Below are 14,228 nucleotides of genomic sequence, written 5' to 3'. Positions count from 1 at the left end.
CAGGATAGAAAGGAGGATTGCCCCCACCTCCGGCCCTCCGGCTCTTCCCCAAATCGGCTCTTGCCCGCCCCCCCCTTTTAACCCAAGTGATTCGCCCTCTCGGCCTTGGGAAGGAAGGGCGGAGGGCTGCCCTCCGCACCAGTGCTCCCCACTCTCGGGGCCCCCAAACATCACACGCCCAATCTTTTCACGAAAAAGGACGATCGTCATCCGAGAACCAAACGGCGTGGGGTATTTTTGTTGTTGTTTTTAAAACAGTTCTCTCCAGACCCGAAAAAGAAAGCCGACGGCAATCCTCCTCCTCCACCACCACTGCCGCCACCGCCGCCACCACCACCACCACCACCACCACCACCACCACCACCACCACCACCACCACCACCACCACTACCACAGCCGCCGCCACCCCTAGTCTTCCTGCTCCGTGCTAACCTGGAGCGATCGGCAGTTTCCCATTTTACCGCGCCCCCCCCCCCGCTTTCCCCCCAAACTCACAGTCGCTGCTGCTAGCTCGCACATACACGAACTGCCTCCAAACTTCCATTCCGATCCTCCGCCGTCTCCTCCTTCACCCCCCCCAGCCGCCGCCCCCCCCTCCAACCCCCGCACACTAGGAGGCAGCACCCCCCCAAGCAGCGGCGGCGGCGGCGGCGGCAGCGGGGGCCGGAGCGCCTCCCCCCTCCCAACCCATCCTCTCCCCCTCCCCCCCTTCCCTCCACCTTCCAGTCCCTCCCTGCTGCCCACGCCGGGCTGCTTTAGGTTTGTTGCATATTTTATAACTTATAGCAACTGAATAAAAAAGAACGAACGAGAGAGAAGACAAATATGAAAAGGGAGGGGGCACAACCGGAGCCGGGAAAGCTGCCCCAGGGCACGCGAGAAGGGTCCGGAGGAGAAGATCGCTAGGGGAGGGGGGAGGAGGGGGGGAAACCCTCGAGTCCCGGCCGGGGAGCCGGAGGGCGGGGGACAGCTCCAGATGGTGCGCCTTCCCTCCTCCCGCCCGCCCGTCCGCCCGTCCTTCCCCTCGGTCTCCCCGGGGAAAGGTGTTCCGGGCACTGACCTTAAATCTCCAGCTGGGAAGAGCTGCGTCGAGTGGCTGAAGAGGGAGAGCCTTCGCTCCGGCGCTTTTAAGTTGTTGTTGTTAGGGCTTTTTTTTCCTTCCCCCCCCCCAAGTCTTCGGGAGACGAGGATGTGGGGTGGGGTAGGGAGGGGGGAGGGCTAGGAAAAAAGAGGGGGTGTTAATGAACTGAGAAGGAACCAGTCCGGGGAAGCGGGGCGAGAATCAAAGTTTGCCGTCTCTCTCTTGGTCGCCCGCTCGCTCTGCCGCGCGCTCTCCTCCTCCTCCCGGTGTCTGCCAGCCAGCCAGCCGGCTGCCCTCGGGGTCGGGCCGGCCGCGGGGGTGGGCTCTCGGCTCCGAAGGGGGAGGGGACAGGGCGAGGAGGAGGAACAGGGGAGGGGGGGGAACGACGGGACGGGGAGAGCTGGCTCCTTCAGGCAGGTGGCGACAGGGGTGGCCCCGCTCCTCCTCTTCTGGCTGCTTCGCTTCCCCGGCCCCCGGCTGTTCGCTCCCGGCCGGTGTCGGCCGAGCGCCGAGCGCCCAACGCCGCGGCGCTGGGTGAGAGCTGAACGGATGGCTCCCGGGGGCTGCTAGTAGGAGCGTCGGCGCCGCGGCCGCTCGGGCTCGGGCCGGATCCACAGCGCCATGTTGTCCCTAGCTCTGGCTCTGGCTGGGTGTGTTGCCGAACTCGTCCCCTACGCGGAGACGCCGCGGCTCGAATCCCTCTCGGGCTCTCGGGCTCCCCCTCCGCCCTCGGCGGGGTCGCCCCCGCCCCTGCCCCACCACCCGCTCCTCAGTCTGCCCCTCTCCTCAGTGCGCTGCGGCGCCTGCTTCTGCTGTTGTTCAGGCTGCCTCCGTTGTTCCGCGAGGAAAGCGGCTTTTCCTCACCTTGCCGCTGGGAGCCCGGGCTCCGTCTGCTGCACGCTGCGCTCCCAACACAGTTCCCCCCCGCCCTCGTTCCCTCCCTCCTCCTCCTCCTCCTCCTCCTCCCTCCTCCTCCTCCTCCTCCGAGCCGCGGCCTCCCCTCCCCCCCCCCGCCGGCGCTGCGCTCGGGCCACTGCCGTCTCGTTCCTCTCTCCCAAGTTTGGGATTCCCCCCTCCCCTAAACTAATAACCCTTTCACTAATCGGGATTTGGGGTTAAGGTCTGGGGAGAAGTAGACAGGTATCCACCTTTAAAGGTTTTCCCCACTATTTCTCCCTTTTAATGGACTCTCTCTCTCTCTCTCTCTCTCTCTCTCTCTCTCTCTCTCTCTCTCTCCCTCTCCCTCTCTCTCCCCCCCCTCCCTCTCTCCCCCTCCCTCTCTACTCTCCACCACCACCACCAAGCTTTTCTGCCCCTCTCGCTCTCCTCCAAGCGTTAGTACTCGCTCTCGGTTCCCTCCGGCTTCCTCCTTTCCTGACTCTGGCTAGCTTGAGTTTGCTGCGCACGCCGGGCTGGGGCACTGCGCCTGGTCTAAGCTGGGGAGACTCCGGCGGCGGCGGCGGCCGCGGCCCGCAGAGACTGAGTGGAGGGAGGCGGAGGGAGGGAAGGAGGGACGGAGGAAGAGGAGGGAGGGAGGGGGCGCGGGAGTTAGGAGGAGGAGGGAGAATGGGGTCTCTCCCAGCCGTTTGCCGAGACTCCCCTCGCTACCCAGAAGGCCAGTGGAGAACCGCAATTACCATAAAGCTCCTCTCACTTCGCTCTGCCAAAGCTGTCAAAACCCCAGCAGCAGCCGCCAGACTCCGCTCCGAGGCTGCTGCTGTTGCCGCCGCCGCCTTTCGCCACCAACCCCTTCTCTCCCCCCCCAACCCCCAACCGGTGTCGTTCCCACCTCCCGGCACTGTCGCCAGCCTCTCCACCAAAGGAAGAGAGAGGGTGTTCAAGCTTCGCCCTTCCCATTTTCTCCAACCCGTCCCCCACCTCCAACCTATCCCACCCCCACTCTCCTTCCCCCAGTCCCTTTTCTTCTGGGCTCTTTCACATTTGTGTGTCAAGGGGCTACATGAAAATGCCACCCTTGTTAGCAGGCTCCTCCGCCCAATCTCCTGGCCCAAGTTTCCTTACACATTTTAATAGTGTGGGAATTGTTTGGAAATGGCAGGTCCCGGAGTAGGGGGAATGGATTGGGGGAAGGGAACGAACAGCTCAGGAGTTACGGGGCCAAAGAGGGTAGAAATAACCCCTCCCCCACCTTTCCAGGGTAATTTCTTCCTCAGAACGATCGGAGGGGCCCACCTGGACCTTTAACCCTTAGTTACTGAATTATCTATAGCTTTTAATTTTTCTTGGCAATGAGCAACTTTTGGCTCAGGCTCTTCACATAAATTTCCAGTCCATCACGCCCGTCTTGAATAATGGCCCAGTGCGCCAAGCTGCCGCGGCATCCAGATCGCGAAGCCCAATGACTGAGGTGTTCCTTGTGCCGGAGCCAGACCTGACCATTACAGGGTAGGAGAGCCAAGCCCAAGAGGGGCCTAACTAGTCTGGGAAAGCCTGGCACCTGACTCAACGACCTCCCTTACTAGGCTCACTTCTCCGATATGATGGGTACTAAGTAGTGGGGGGGGGGGGGAGGAGGGAAGGGGGGGTTGAACTCTAGAAGCCTGAGTAAAAAGTTGTGGCCGTCAAAAAACCTTCTAGAAATCAATCTAAAATGGATGAGGCACGTGAGACTACAAGAAGAAAAGCTTCCATCATTTTCTTCTTATTCTTTTTAACATGTTGATACACAAATATGAATTACTGGGAGCATTTAAAATTAAAATAAAAACCCAAAGTGGCCTGTACGGCCAAAATGGAGGGGGGGGGGTGTTCTATCTACCAGATGTTTTCTTCTTTTAGTTCACTTCTGACAATAGGCCTCTGGAATCATTCTATTTAAGTCCTCAGTTTTTCTGTCTACTAAAAAAAACCCAAAACGCTGGCCCTCTCAAAGCAGAAGTGAAACATATCTACTCTATGGTTTGAAACCCGAAACTCAGGGCAAAACTAGATCGTCAAACTCTCAGAACTTAATCTCTTAGCACTAGAGCTTCGGGAGCAAATGATGCAAAATGTCAGGCACAGCGCTTTAACCGGAGAGCTTACCAACTTAGCTTCGGTGGGGAGGCTGCCCGAAGTTCAGCTTTGGAGATGTTTGCATTCTGGATAGCTAGATAAAGAACTGTTCCAGAATGTGATCCTTAAGAAAGAATGGAATGCAGGCTTTTTTCTTACCGGGTTTCTGGGGGTATATGTATCTGAAAACTATCCCACACATTTTTTTAATCTCCGGTAACAAGCAGAAAGACACCTGGACTATTACGTTGTAAAGCTATTTTTTATAAAGACATTTTAGGTCCAGACATTAAAAGTTATTAGAGTGAACACACGTGAGTTACAGATGCACAGCTGGAGAAAAGGCCTCTGGTTTTCTGTGCTTTTTTTCCCTCCAGCCTAGCTTTAGTGTAAAAAAACAAAAACAAAAACAAAAACCAACATGACATGATATGGCTCTTTTATTCATAAAGTCTCAAATTATTGGATGATGAAAGTTAGGGTATTCCTAGGGAGAGGGATAAGAAAAGATCCATGAATATGAATCAGAGAGTGAGATGAAATATTTTTGGGTTTTGTGGGTCAAAAGGTCAGAGAGACTTGGGACAGTGGAATTGGGCTGGGAGAGACAATAGCATTGCCAGTTTATTTCTAATCTGCTCAACCCTTGGGGAAGAGTCCCTAGACCAAGTGCGAAGAAGTTGCTTTCTCCTCCCTCTCTTCCCCAACCCCCACTCGGTGCACAAGCTTTTCACGGATATCAGTATCAAATGTATAATCCAGAACTTCTGGAAAACTTTGGGAACCAAAGAGGAGTAAGTGGCTGAACTGATAGCATTCAGTTCCCTTGACTTCCTGGGGGCATGTTTGTCTTACTTGAAAAGTCTGCTAGTTAAAATAAATAGAACAAAAAGCTGTAAAAATGAAGTGGCCTGGCAGTAAGGGTTGGCACATGGCGGAAATTTGATGCTTGGAGAAAACAAGTCAGTAAATTTACCTTTGACATAATTTGTTGTGTTTATCTTTTTTAAAAATGGTGTCTTGCCCATTATTAAGCTCTGTCACACCACAATGGACCTCCGGGCTTGAAGGGTTTCCTGCAATCTAATGAAGAAAGTCCCAATACGCCTAGTAATTTTTGTTGAATACTTTCCACAATTTAACATAACTCTTAGTGTTGAGGGGATCACTTCCGTGCTGGATTAAGAATAAAAATGTCTGGTCTAGCTTTCGGTTCCAAGCTACTCCTCTACTTTGCCCTGAGGCCTTGTTTCCACCTTCTTAACCAAGAACTCAGGAAAGCTGGATAGCTTTTGGGGTGGAGAAAGGAGGGTGGGTGAGTATCTTCCTTAGTGACCCCAACCCCTTGCAAAACACAGACACACATACCCCACCAAAAAACCCCTCTGCATCCTATCATATTAGGCTATTAGTATAGCCTTAAACTGCATCTGCAGCCCAGTGCACCGCCTGACTCAAAGCCGAGAGGGCTGAGAAGGCTTGTTAGTCTAGGAGCACTTTGGAGCCCCCGGTCTGTTCACCCGTCGTCCTGATCTCCTCCCCACTCCCCCTTTCCCCCCTCCCCTTCCTTCTCCTCCCCTCCCACTAGCCCCTCAGGGAGCTGACCTGGGGGTCAGGCCGCTGTACACAGCACTCAGTGAAGGGAGGATTTCAATGAAAGCCAGCTAGCAAGAGGCTGAGAGCTAGCCAGTGAGCAAGAGAGGCAGTGAGGAAACGAATGAAGCAAAAAAGCAGGGAGGGAGGAAATTCAAGACAAGATATAAAGAAATATTGAGAGATGGAGGTGAGACTAGTTCTTGGGGGATTCACAATTAATGTCCTCCCCCACCTCCACCTCCCTCCTCTCTCTGTAAGTAGATAGTATTTATAAAATATGACTAAGCTTCATGCTGGCAGCAACAACTGCTTAAAATTCGATCCAGGATCTCACACTCTCAGGAAATGGGCCAGGTGTTGAGATATGGGGTGGGCTCCAGGGAGCAGGCCCCAGGTCAGAGCTTCCTTTTTTCAATGAAGTCTACACCATGGTGCTTCAAGGACCACATGCAAAAATCAGCACCACCCATCCTTGCCTAGCCCCCTAGTCTGGCAGCAATTCGGAATCTCCTTGCCCTGTGTGTAAATGTTTAGTGTCTGTCAGCCTCTATGCAATTTGTTCATGTGTCCCTAACATTGTTTATTGTAGTATTTGGTTTTACTGGTTGTGTAGGAACCAAAATAAAAAGGCAAGACAATCTTCCATTGTCATTTTATAGAGGCTGCTCCTTCATACCTCATATACTAGAGGTGAGATTTTCACAAAATGTGAGCTCCTTGCCTCCCCAATAGAAAGGATTTGGAGGATTACATTCATTGAACTTTTACTTTATAAAGGATAAGGCTGTCTATTAATATTACATACTTATGAAAATCAACTCAATCCCTTCCATCACTCCTACCACCCCTCCCTGACACTACATACCCCAACTCCAACACCAAGACTTCATGGCCCCATAGTAAAATAACTCTGAGCAGTTACTCAGTGGCACAGAGGAAGATTCATTTAACCATTCTCATCTCATTTTCACCTTTTCTCCTCTCCAGTCTACCCTCCATCCTTCCACAGATTGTCTAACTAGCTTCCTCAAAAGCACTCCAATGACTCAAGCTGAAATGTCTGAAGACCAGATACATTCAGATTAATGAATTATTTCAGAAGATGTGAGACATCTTTCCCCAAACAACAGCAGTATACTTCAACTTATGGAGTGAGTTTTCTGCTTTTTAATAATGTGACCTGTGGTCAGGGACACAAATCCTCAGGATAGCTTTCTAAGGTTGTGTTTGGGGGTGAAGGGGGAAGGGTAATGGAAATTAAGGTGGACATAAAGAGTAGAGGGGAGGCTGGGTTGTATCTCCACATACCCAGGCTTGTTAGTTTGTGTCTCACAGGTTTGTAGAACCCTGACACACAAAACAAGTCTCAAGTTTGTGAAATACCAGGTGCATGGCAGATGACCACTGTTTACCTTCCCCAGTTAATATGTATTCAAGCAGTTCAAAGGAAAATAACTGTATCAAGGTCTTGATTAGCACAGCAGATCCTGGAAGGGCAGAATCCTGCACTCTGGATCAGGTGGAAAACAAGTATAATGCTCAATCAATCCAGACACCATTGCTCAGATGCTTTTTCTAGATAAACCTGAACATAGTATCCCACCTCTGATGCTTATTTAGGAAGCCTCCCCCTGTGCATATTTTAAACCCAAATACCATGAGGTGGTAGGTGGGAAGCTGGGAGTAGGGGTAGAGGGCATGTGAAGAAACTCACAATTAATTCAAAATGTCTAGATCCTCCCCGAAGGATCGAAACTTATGCCAGGATCATCCCAATAGTACAACCCTAGACATTTTGTTTCTGAATTTCTCTATTTGCTGTGTCTCCACTAAAGAACCAGTAGTTAAGAAAGGAGCTGGGTCAGCCGGGAGGTGCTTTCACCTCTCAAGCATCTTTCCCCTCTTCCCCAGCCCCCATCCTGTTTTTATTCTCTTTCCACTCCAAGCCACTGGCAGGCCAACTCAATTAGGCAAACTCAGTTGCCAGTATTGGGGATGCTGGAAAGGCAGTAGCCAGCCGCAGGGCAGCACTCAAGAGAAGCAAGACAGCAGTTGAAAAGACTATCTGGAATTCTGTGCCGTCCTCTTGGTTAGATTACAAAGATGCAAGCAAGGCTGGGCAGGTCAGGGCAAGGCAAAGGTGGGGGGGGGGGCGTGTAATGATGGGGAAAGAAGGAAGGAAAAGGAAAGAGCTAAATAATGAGAAGCTGAGAAGTGCGGTCAGGGCAAGAAATCAGGGCACAGGAAAAAAAGGAGGCATCAGAAAGGGTAAGGAAAGGCAAGGGGATACAAAGAGAAGAGCTGAGAACTCAAATAACAGGAATGCAAGTACTGGTGGTTGGTAAAATCTTGAACCTTCTTCAAGTTGCCTCACAAACATCAATGAAATCAGCAAGGGGGACAGAACTAGCAGGAGTATCTCAGTGCAGAAGCCCAAACCAGGAGAAAAAAAACACATGGTACCTATACGGAGGAACGCAGATTGTACATAAGCTAAGCAAGCACCGAGCCAATTTTTATGATTCTCAGCCGTTTTATATCTGCCTTCACCAACCTAACACTCCCTCACTCCCTTTCCTGTCCCCCCCCCCCAATATTAACTGCAAAGACACTCTTAAATCTTTTTCTTTTTTTAAAGTGGAGCTTGAGATAGCCGGTAGTTTGTGTGGGAAAGCTTTGAGAGAACCTTCAGTGTCTATGTGGTATAGAGGCATAATGCATAATGCACACCGCCTGGAATCCCGGCCATTAGTGGCCTGCCCGTGACACAGACAAATGACCACCAGGAAAAGAAAAATCCAGCTAGATCCAGAGTTTAAATATAACAGCGTAGAAGGAAAGAACGCCATTATTTTAAAAATGTTTTTGTAGACACTAGCATGTATTTTAATGATTTGAAACAGGCGATGAATCAGACTCACTAGCCCCCTTTTCCAAACGAAGTGTGTGTGTGAAAGGGAGGACTGAAGGCAAGGAGGTAGTTGTGGCTGGAGCGCGGGGTGAGGGTTGGGGGGGGGGGAATGTCCACAAGAAAGCGGGGGAGGTCGGGAGCAAAGACTTTGCTTGCTCTGAGCCTGCCCCAGGCAATCTGGCTTTTGGTAGATATGGGTGATGGGTAGATCCCGTGGGGAAAGTGTAGGGCGAGAGAGTGTCCTTATGTAAACCTGCTGACTCGAAGAAGAAAAACATTCTGGCTTTTTCCTTTCTTGGGGGACGTGTGTGAGAAGGGATAGCTATTGGGTTTTGCCCTTAGGCTACACTTGAGCAAGAAATGGCCTGGGGGAGAGAACGCAGATATTCCTACACACACCCCGAAAGGCCCACATTTTAAACTGTTGAACCTGCCTTCTCCACTCCTGAGGACCCCCCATCCCCTCTCAGCTCACGCAGCTTAAGGCACCACAATGTTTTTTAGCAATTAAGGCGAGATGGGGGTGGGTATAAAGATAAGCCACTTTTTTTTCCTCCATGCAAGTGTGAAAGATAAGATAACACTAAGCTGGGGCAAAGCGGCCGCTTACAACCTCCCCCCAGCGATTTTGATCGGTCACTTCTTATCTCGCAAAAATGCTCTTTTCGAAAGCTGCATCTAAAAGAGCAAGAGAGCGCCAAAGGAAAGCATTTTCCCTTGGAAATGGCATTTAAAATTCACCTCCTCTTCGCCAGCAGCTACCTCTGAATCCACGGGGCTCGGAAGGCAAAGGAAGACCTCAAACTTCGGTTTTCAAGCCAGCGCTATGGGGGCCAGGATTGTTCCGGTAATTAGACTAAATAAAATCTGGGACGTGTGAATAGAATTTATTCTGCATCCAACCTCACCGTCTCAGTCATTACCCACAAGTATTCCACCAGGTTTTTCTTCTAGTTAAGGAATGGTGTTTTTGTTTTTACTAATCACTGTGTTGAAACTAAACAGGTATTTGTATTTGGTAGGGTCACATAACTATGGCAACATGTGGTGGTTGTTAATGCAAAGTAAGAAACTGTGCTGACTTTTAAAGTCCCCAGTAAAAGGAAAAGCACCTCCGGCCAACAGGATGCAAGAGCACCTAGTGTAGGTAATCTACGCGTGGCTGTTGTGGTTTTTTAAATCCTTTCTGCACAAGAACGTTCCGAAAGGATTCCTTCCGCTAACTCATTCACCAGGTGAGTTTGATTCCCCTTGAAGATTTAGACGAAACTATAGAAGATTTCGATGTTAAAAACCCAGGCCCAGGCAGTTGACGCCAGGTTGCACCTGAAGAGCTCGGGAACTCGAAGAAATCTTGTTTAGAGCCTTCCTTCTTGGGTCAATTTCCTACTTACCTTCAGTTCTGAGGCCTACCAAAAAACATCCCTTATGTAGCAGCTTAGGGCTCATCTAGGCAGTTCTCCATCCAGCTACAACAGGCCCTGGTACAAAATCCCCTTTGTGCCTCCCCCCACCCCCATCAACTTTACCATCCTTTTCTTAGGTATATTCGAAGACACCGCTCCACCTAGGTTTCCGATCGACTCGGCAGCCTAACGTATGAGTGTATACTTCCGAAGCAACCCATCCACCGCCCCAACAGATTTAGACATTTCACCCAAGCTTACTCCCTAAAGATGCATGACGACGCCGTAAAACATACATACACACACACACACACACACACCAGCTGGACCCGGATATACTTTCCCAACCCCGAGGAACATATTTGCACCCTCCACAAAGGAGTACGGGTGCACCCCACCACCGCCAACACCTTCTTAAGCAATTTGCTGGCCCTCGTCCCCTCTTCCCCTGGGGCCTCCCATCCCGGGGGGCTAGGAGCCTGGCTGCTGGCTTTCCCCCGAGGGAGGAGAGGCAGCCGCCCGCAGCAGCTGCCGACGACCCGGGAAGCTCCTCCTCTTGCCCTTCTCCGAGAAGCCCGGCCGCAGCGTAGGCTCCGGAGCGAGTGGGCAGCCGATGACAGCATCTGCCTCACGTAAGCCCCACACGAGCACGATTAGTCACCGCCAGAGTTCCCCTCGGGCGATCCGCCTGGCAGAGGCCCAAAACCCAATCCGGGCTGGGAGGAGACCGGGGCGGGAGACTAGGCAGGGGAGGGGACGCGGGAGCGGGGTGTCCCGAGCCCAGTTCGCTTGAGCTCGGTCCCGCTCAGTCGGGGGTGGGGGGATGGGGACGTGAACTGTACGCTAAGCCGAGCAGGGCCGAACCGCTCCCTCCCTGGCGCCGCGGTAACCAACTAGCTTTTCATCTCCCCGGCTATATCAGCAGCCACGGCGGCAGCAGCAGCTAACGAGGCTCGGCGGCTGCGAGCAGCGAAGCCCTGCACAGCCCGGCCCAGCCCAGCCCCGCGCTCCCGCCTCCTCCTCCTTCCTCCATCCCCTCCCCGGCCCCGCCCCGCCGGGGCTCAGGGCCTAGGCCCTCGCAGCCCCGAGGCTCTCCCTCCCAACCCGACACAAACCCCCGCCTCTTCCCACAGCCTGGCAGCCATGGGGTGGGGGTTGGGGGGGTGAGAAGGGCGGGAGGCAGGAAGGAGGAGGAGGAGGAGCAGGAGAGCAAGCGCGCTTTCCTGTGAACTGCGGGAGCTGCCAGAAACTGAGAGGTTTCCCCGGGCGGGCGCCGCTCCGAGAGCAACACGGCGGCTGCCGGGGTGCTTCCTCCGGCTCGAACCCGGGAAACCTAACAGTCGGAGCCGCCGCTGCAGTCACGGGGCCCGGAAGCTCACCCCTCCCCCTTTGTATGTGGCGCCTTGGGCCACCGGGAGTGTTCCATACTCCCGCATCGCCAGCTTCCCTCTTCCCCATCTCTACTGGAGGAGCCCCAAGCCGACCCAGTGTTGCCCCGGAGACTTCTCGGAGCCTGGGCAGGAGGGAGACAGGAAGCATTAGCAACAGACCTGGGCCACCGGCCTCCCCACCCCCTTCTCCTTTTCTCTCCCCCCTCCCTCGGCGGGAACACCTGTTCTCCGGGCCCTACAGCTCGAGGCACGTCTCTCTTGGGAGTGGCTTTTAGCTAGGGTAATGTGCAGGATCTGACGGGGGAAATGGGCCCCTGCAAAAACGAGGCCAGATAGAGTTGTCTGCGGGCTGATTTGTACTCCCACCTCCGTACACATACACAGGAGGTCTAAACTGCCTGCCCTAAGTTGTTTTTTCCTGAAGGGGGAGGGGAGCACTAGGATCTATTCGAATTTTTCTTGCCTTCAAGGTCTAGAGCTTGCCAACACCAAACCTATCATCTATCTATTTAAAGTATGTATATGAAATATCCTTTTCTCCTGCTTCTTTTTCCTACTTCCATCCCAAACTCCAGTTCAGAGAGATAGTCCTTTTGCTTCCAGGATCGAGGGCGCTTACTCTGTCCCCGACGTGGAACAAGCCCAAAGAAACAACTAATCTCTTAGTTATAGGGGCCTCCGGCCCGAACTGGTACTAGGCTGACCTCGATGACCTAGTCACACCGTTTTGGAAATTAGGTTGTGAAACGCTCTAGGATTGGTAACGCGGTTCCTCCCAAACCTAATTCCTCCTTTCCGCACTTCTGTATGGGGAGGGGGAGGAGATAACGGTGGAGGGGTGGGGAGATGACTCAGAGCCTGAGACAACACTTGACCCCCTTCCCCTCCCCACACACACCTTCGTGGTCATCCCTCCCTTTCTCTTCTTAGCTCGGGTCCTGGCTCGGGAAGGCGTTGTTGTGCCAGCGAGAGCGGAGCTAGAGCGCAAGGCTGGGGGGAGGGGGGGAGAGGAGAGAAACTCCCTTCTTTAATGAGAGTGCACACAAGGGCTGGCTGCGAGGATTATTACTGCACGGGCTGAGGAAGGCAGAGGGGGTGGGGAAGGAGGGCTGGGAGGCAGCGCTGCTGCGGGCGTTGTGTGTAGCAGCGGCGGCAGCGGGGCCACAGAGTCTCCGCCTGTCTGGTTGCTAATCGCACGTTTTCTGCTGTTAAAAAAGAAAGCGAGACGTTGCAGCCGAGCTGAGCGCGACTGTGTGTGTGTGTGTGTGTGTGTAATGAAAAGATGGCGAAGCATCTCTCCACCCCCCAGCACTTTAGCTCTGGCCAGATATTACAGTCGGTCTGTCTATTCCTGTCTTTCCACTTCCTCCCCCGCACTCTTTCGGCTGGACACCATTTACTGCCAGCCGCCTCTTGGTGGGTCTGTACCTTTTGTTTTCCACTGCCTATGTGCAAAATGTTCTCTTTTGTCTCGATCTCTGGTTAAACTAAACTTATGGTTTTAATGTAAGGCAGTTCGTGTGGGGAGGGGCCAGGGGATTTTGGCAGCAAAGGAAGGGAGGGACGGAAGGATGGAAACTTCTCCCGCTGAGCTTCCCCGCCACTACCGCCCTCCAACACACAAACACATACACATACACACCCTCACCCAGTGGGCCCCCACCCCCTATGCAGCATCGCGCCTCCCCTTTCCTCCCTCTTTTAAGAGGCACCACCAAGCCAGGAAGGAGATTTGAACCGGAGGGCCCTAGTGACCACAAGAGCAGGAAGGAACCTTTGGAGGGTGTCTGTCTGCTCTGGAGGTTGAAACAACGTGACCTACCCACTCTTTCTCGAATCTGCTAAAATCTCCCTCCCTGGTTATTACTTGGGGCTTTGTGTCAGATGGGGGCGGGGCGGGGGTGGTGGTGGAGATTTGGTCTATTCTCTTTCCGCCTCCATCTCCAAACAACTTCATTGAATTGGGGGCGTTGGGGGAGACAGTTTACCCTGGGATGAGAGAGAAAGAAGACTGGGCTGGGGGCCTGAATTTTAACTGGGAGACTTACTCCTAAGAGTAGTCAGCAAGTAATGGGTTTTGCTGGTGTTTTTCTCGGGTTGGGGGGTGGAGGGAAGTGGGAGTGAAGGTAAGCAAATATAAAATCAAAGGCAGGGAGTGTGGAGTTGGTCACAAAGAGCTTTTATTCGTCCTCTTGAACCTGCAGTCCCCTAAACTATTCTCCTTAGGCTTACTTAGTTCCCCCTCTCGTGTCTCCCCCACCTCCAACTACATTTAAAAAAAAAAAGCCACCTCCTTTAGGAGGCGGCCTCAGTGCTGAACTCAAGAGCAGGGTTACACTTCTAGATCTCCCAGGGTCCATACAATCTATCTATATCGGAGCTGCTCAGCCGGCAATTTTTTTTTAAGTCTGCAATTAAGCCCGGCGTCGCCATCTCCTCTTTTAGTGTCGATTATGTCAGATGCACATGGCCTTGTGCTCCTGTCCGAGGCCTCTACGATTAGTCACAGGCTCACTTCGCCCCTTTCCTAATCGGGCTTTCCCAGCCAGCGTTTATTTGTGGCTGACTTCAAGGCTCTGGCATAGAGCCACCCTGCTGGGGGGAGGAACTGCAGGGCGCGGGATATGGAGCCTGCACCTATCCCAATACAGTACACCGAGTGCTAGTGAGGAAGGTTTTAGCCTTGGCTCCTCTCCCTTTCTCTCTTTTCTCGCCCCCCTCCCCACCTCCTCCTTCCCCCAGAGCCGGCGAAATCTATTTGTGTGGTTTCATTTGCATAAAAATAGGACAAGTGTTTCTGGTTTGAACGCAAGAGGCGAAATCCTTAT

The 14,228-nt window shown here is 52.8% G+C and overlaps 1 protein-coding gene and 1 long non-coding RNA gene across 9 annotated transcripts in view; one reads left to right on the top strand and one right to left on the bottom strand.

The window, feature by feature from the left end:
- BCOR (BCL6 corepressor) overlaps positions 1 to 14,228 on the bottom strand; it is a 165,491-nt gene that overhangs the window by 63,068 nt on the left and 88,195 nt on the right. For 5 of the 8 annotated variants that reach the window (XM_043994358.1, XM_043994363.1, XM_043994365.1 and 2 more), the window contains exon 1: positions 1,061 to 1,797. The exons of 2 other annotated variants lie outside the window; for them this stretch is intronic. The gene's annotated coding sequence lies outside the window, so the exon portion shown is untranslated. Of the gene's footprint in view, positions 1 to 495; positions 597 to 1,060; positions 1,798 to 14,228 lie in introns of those variants that run through there. One more of the 8 variants, XM_043994361.1, reaches the window with a different exon arrangement.
- The window catches only part of LOC122748621, a 141,877-nt gene continuing 138,101 nt past the window's right edge, over positions 10,453 to 14,228 (top strand). The window contains exon 1 of the long non-coding RNA XR_006355627.1: positions 10,453 to 10,641. This is a non-coding gene — a long non-coding RNA (uncharacterized LOC122748621). The remainder of the gene's footprint in view (positions 10,642 to 14,228) is intronic.

The sequence above is a fragment of the Dromiciops gliroides genome, chromosome 3 (assembly GCF_019393635.1).
Source record: "Dromiciops gliroides isolate mDroGli1 chromosome 3, mDroGli1.pri, whole genome shotgun sequence".
NCBI classification, from domain to species: domain Eukaryota; kingdom Metazoa; phylum Chordata; class Mammalia; order Microbiotheria; family Microbiotheriidae; genus Dromiciops; species Dromiciops gliroides.
This window is presented reverse-complemented; position numbering and strand designations above follow the sequence as displayed.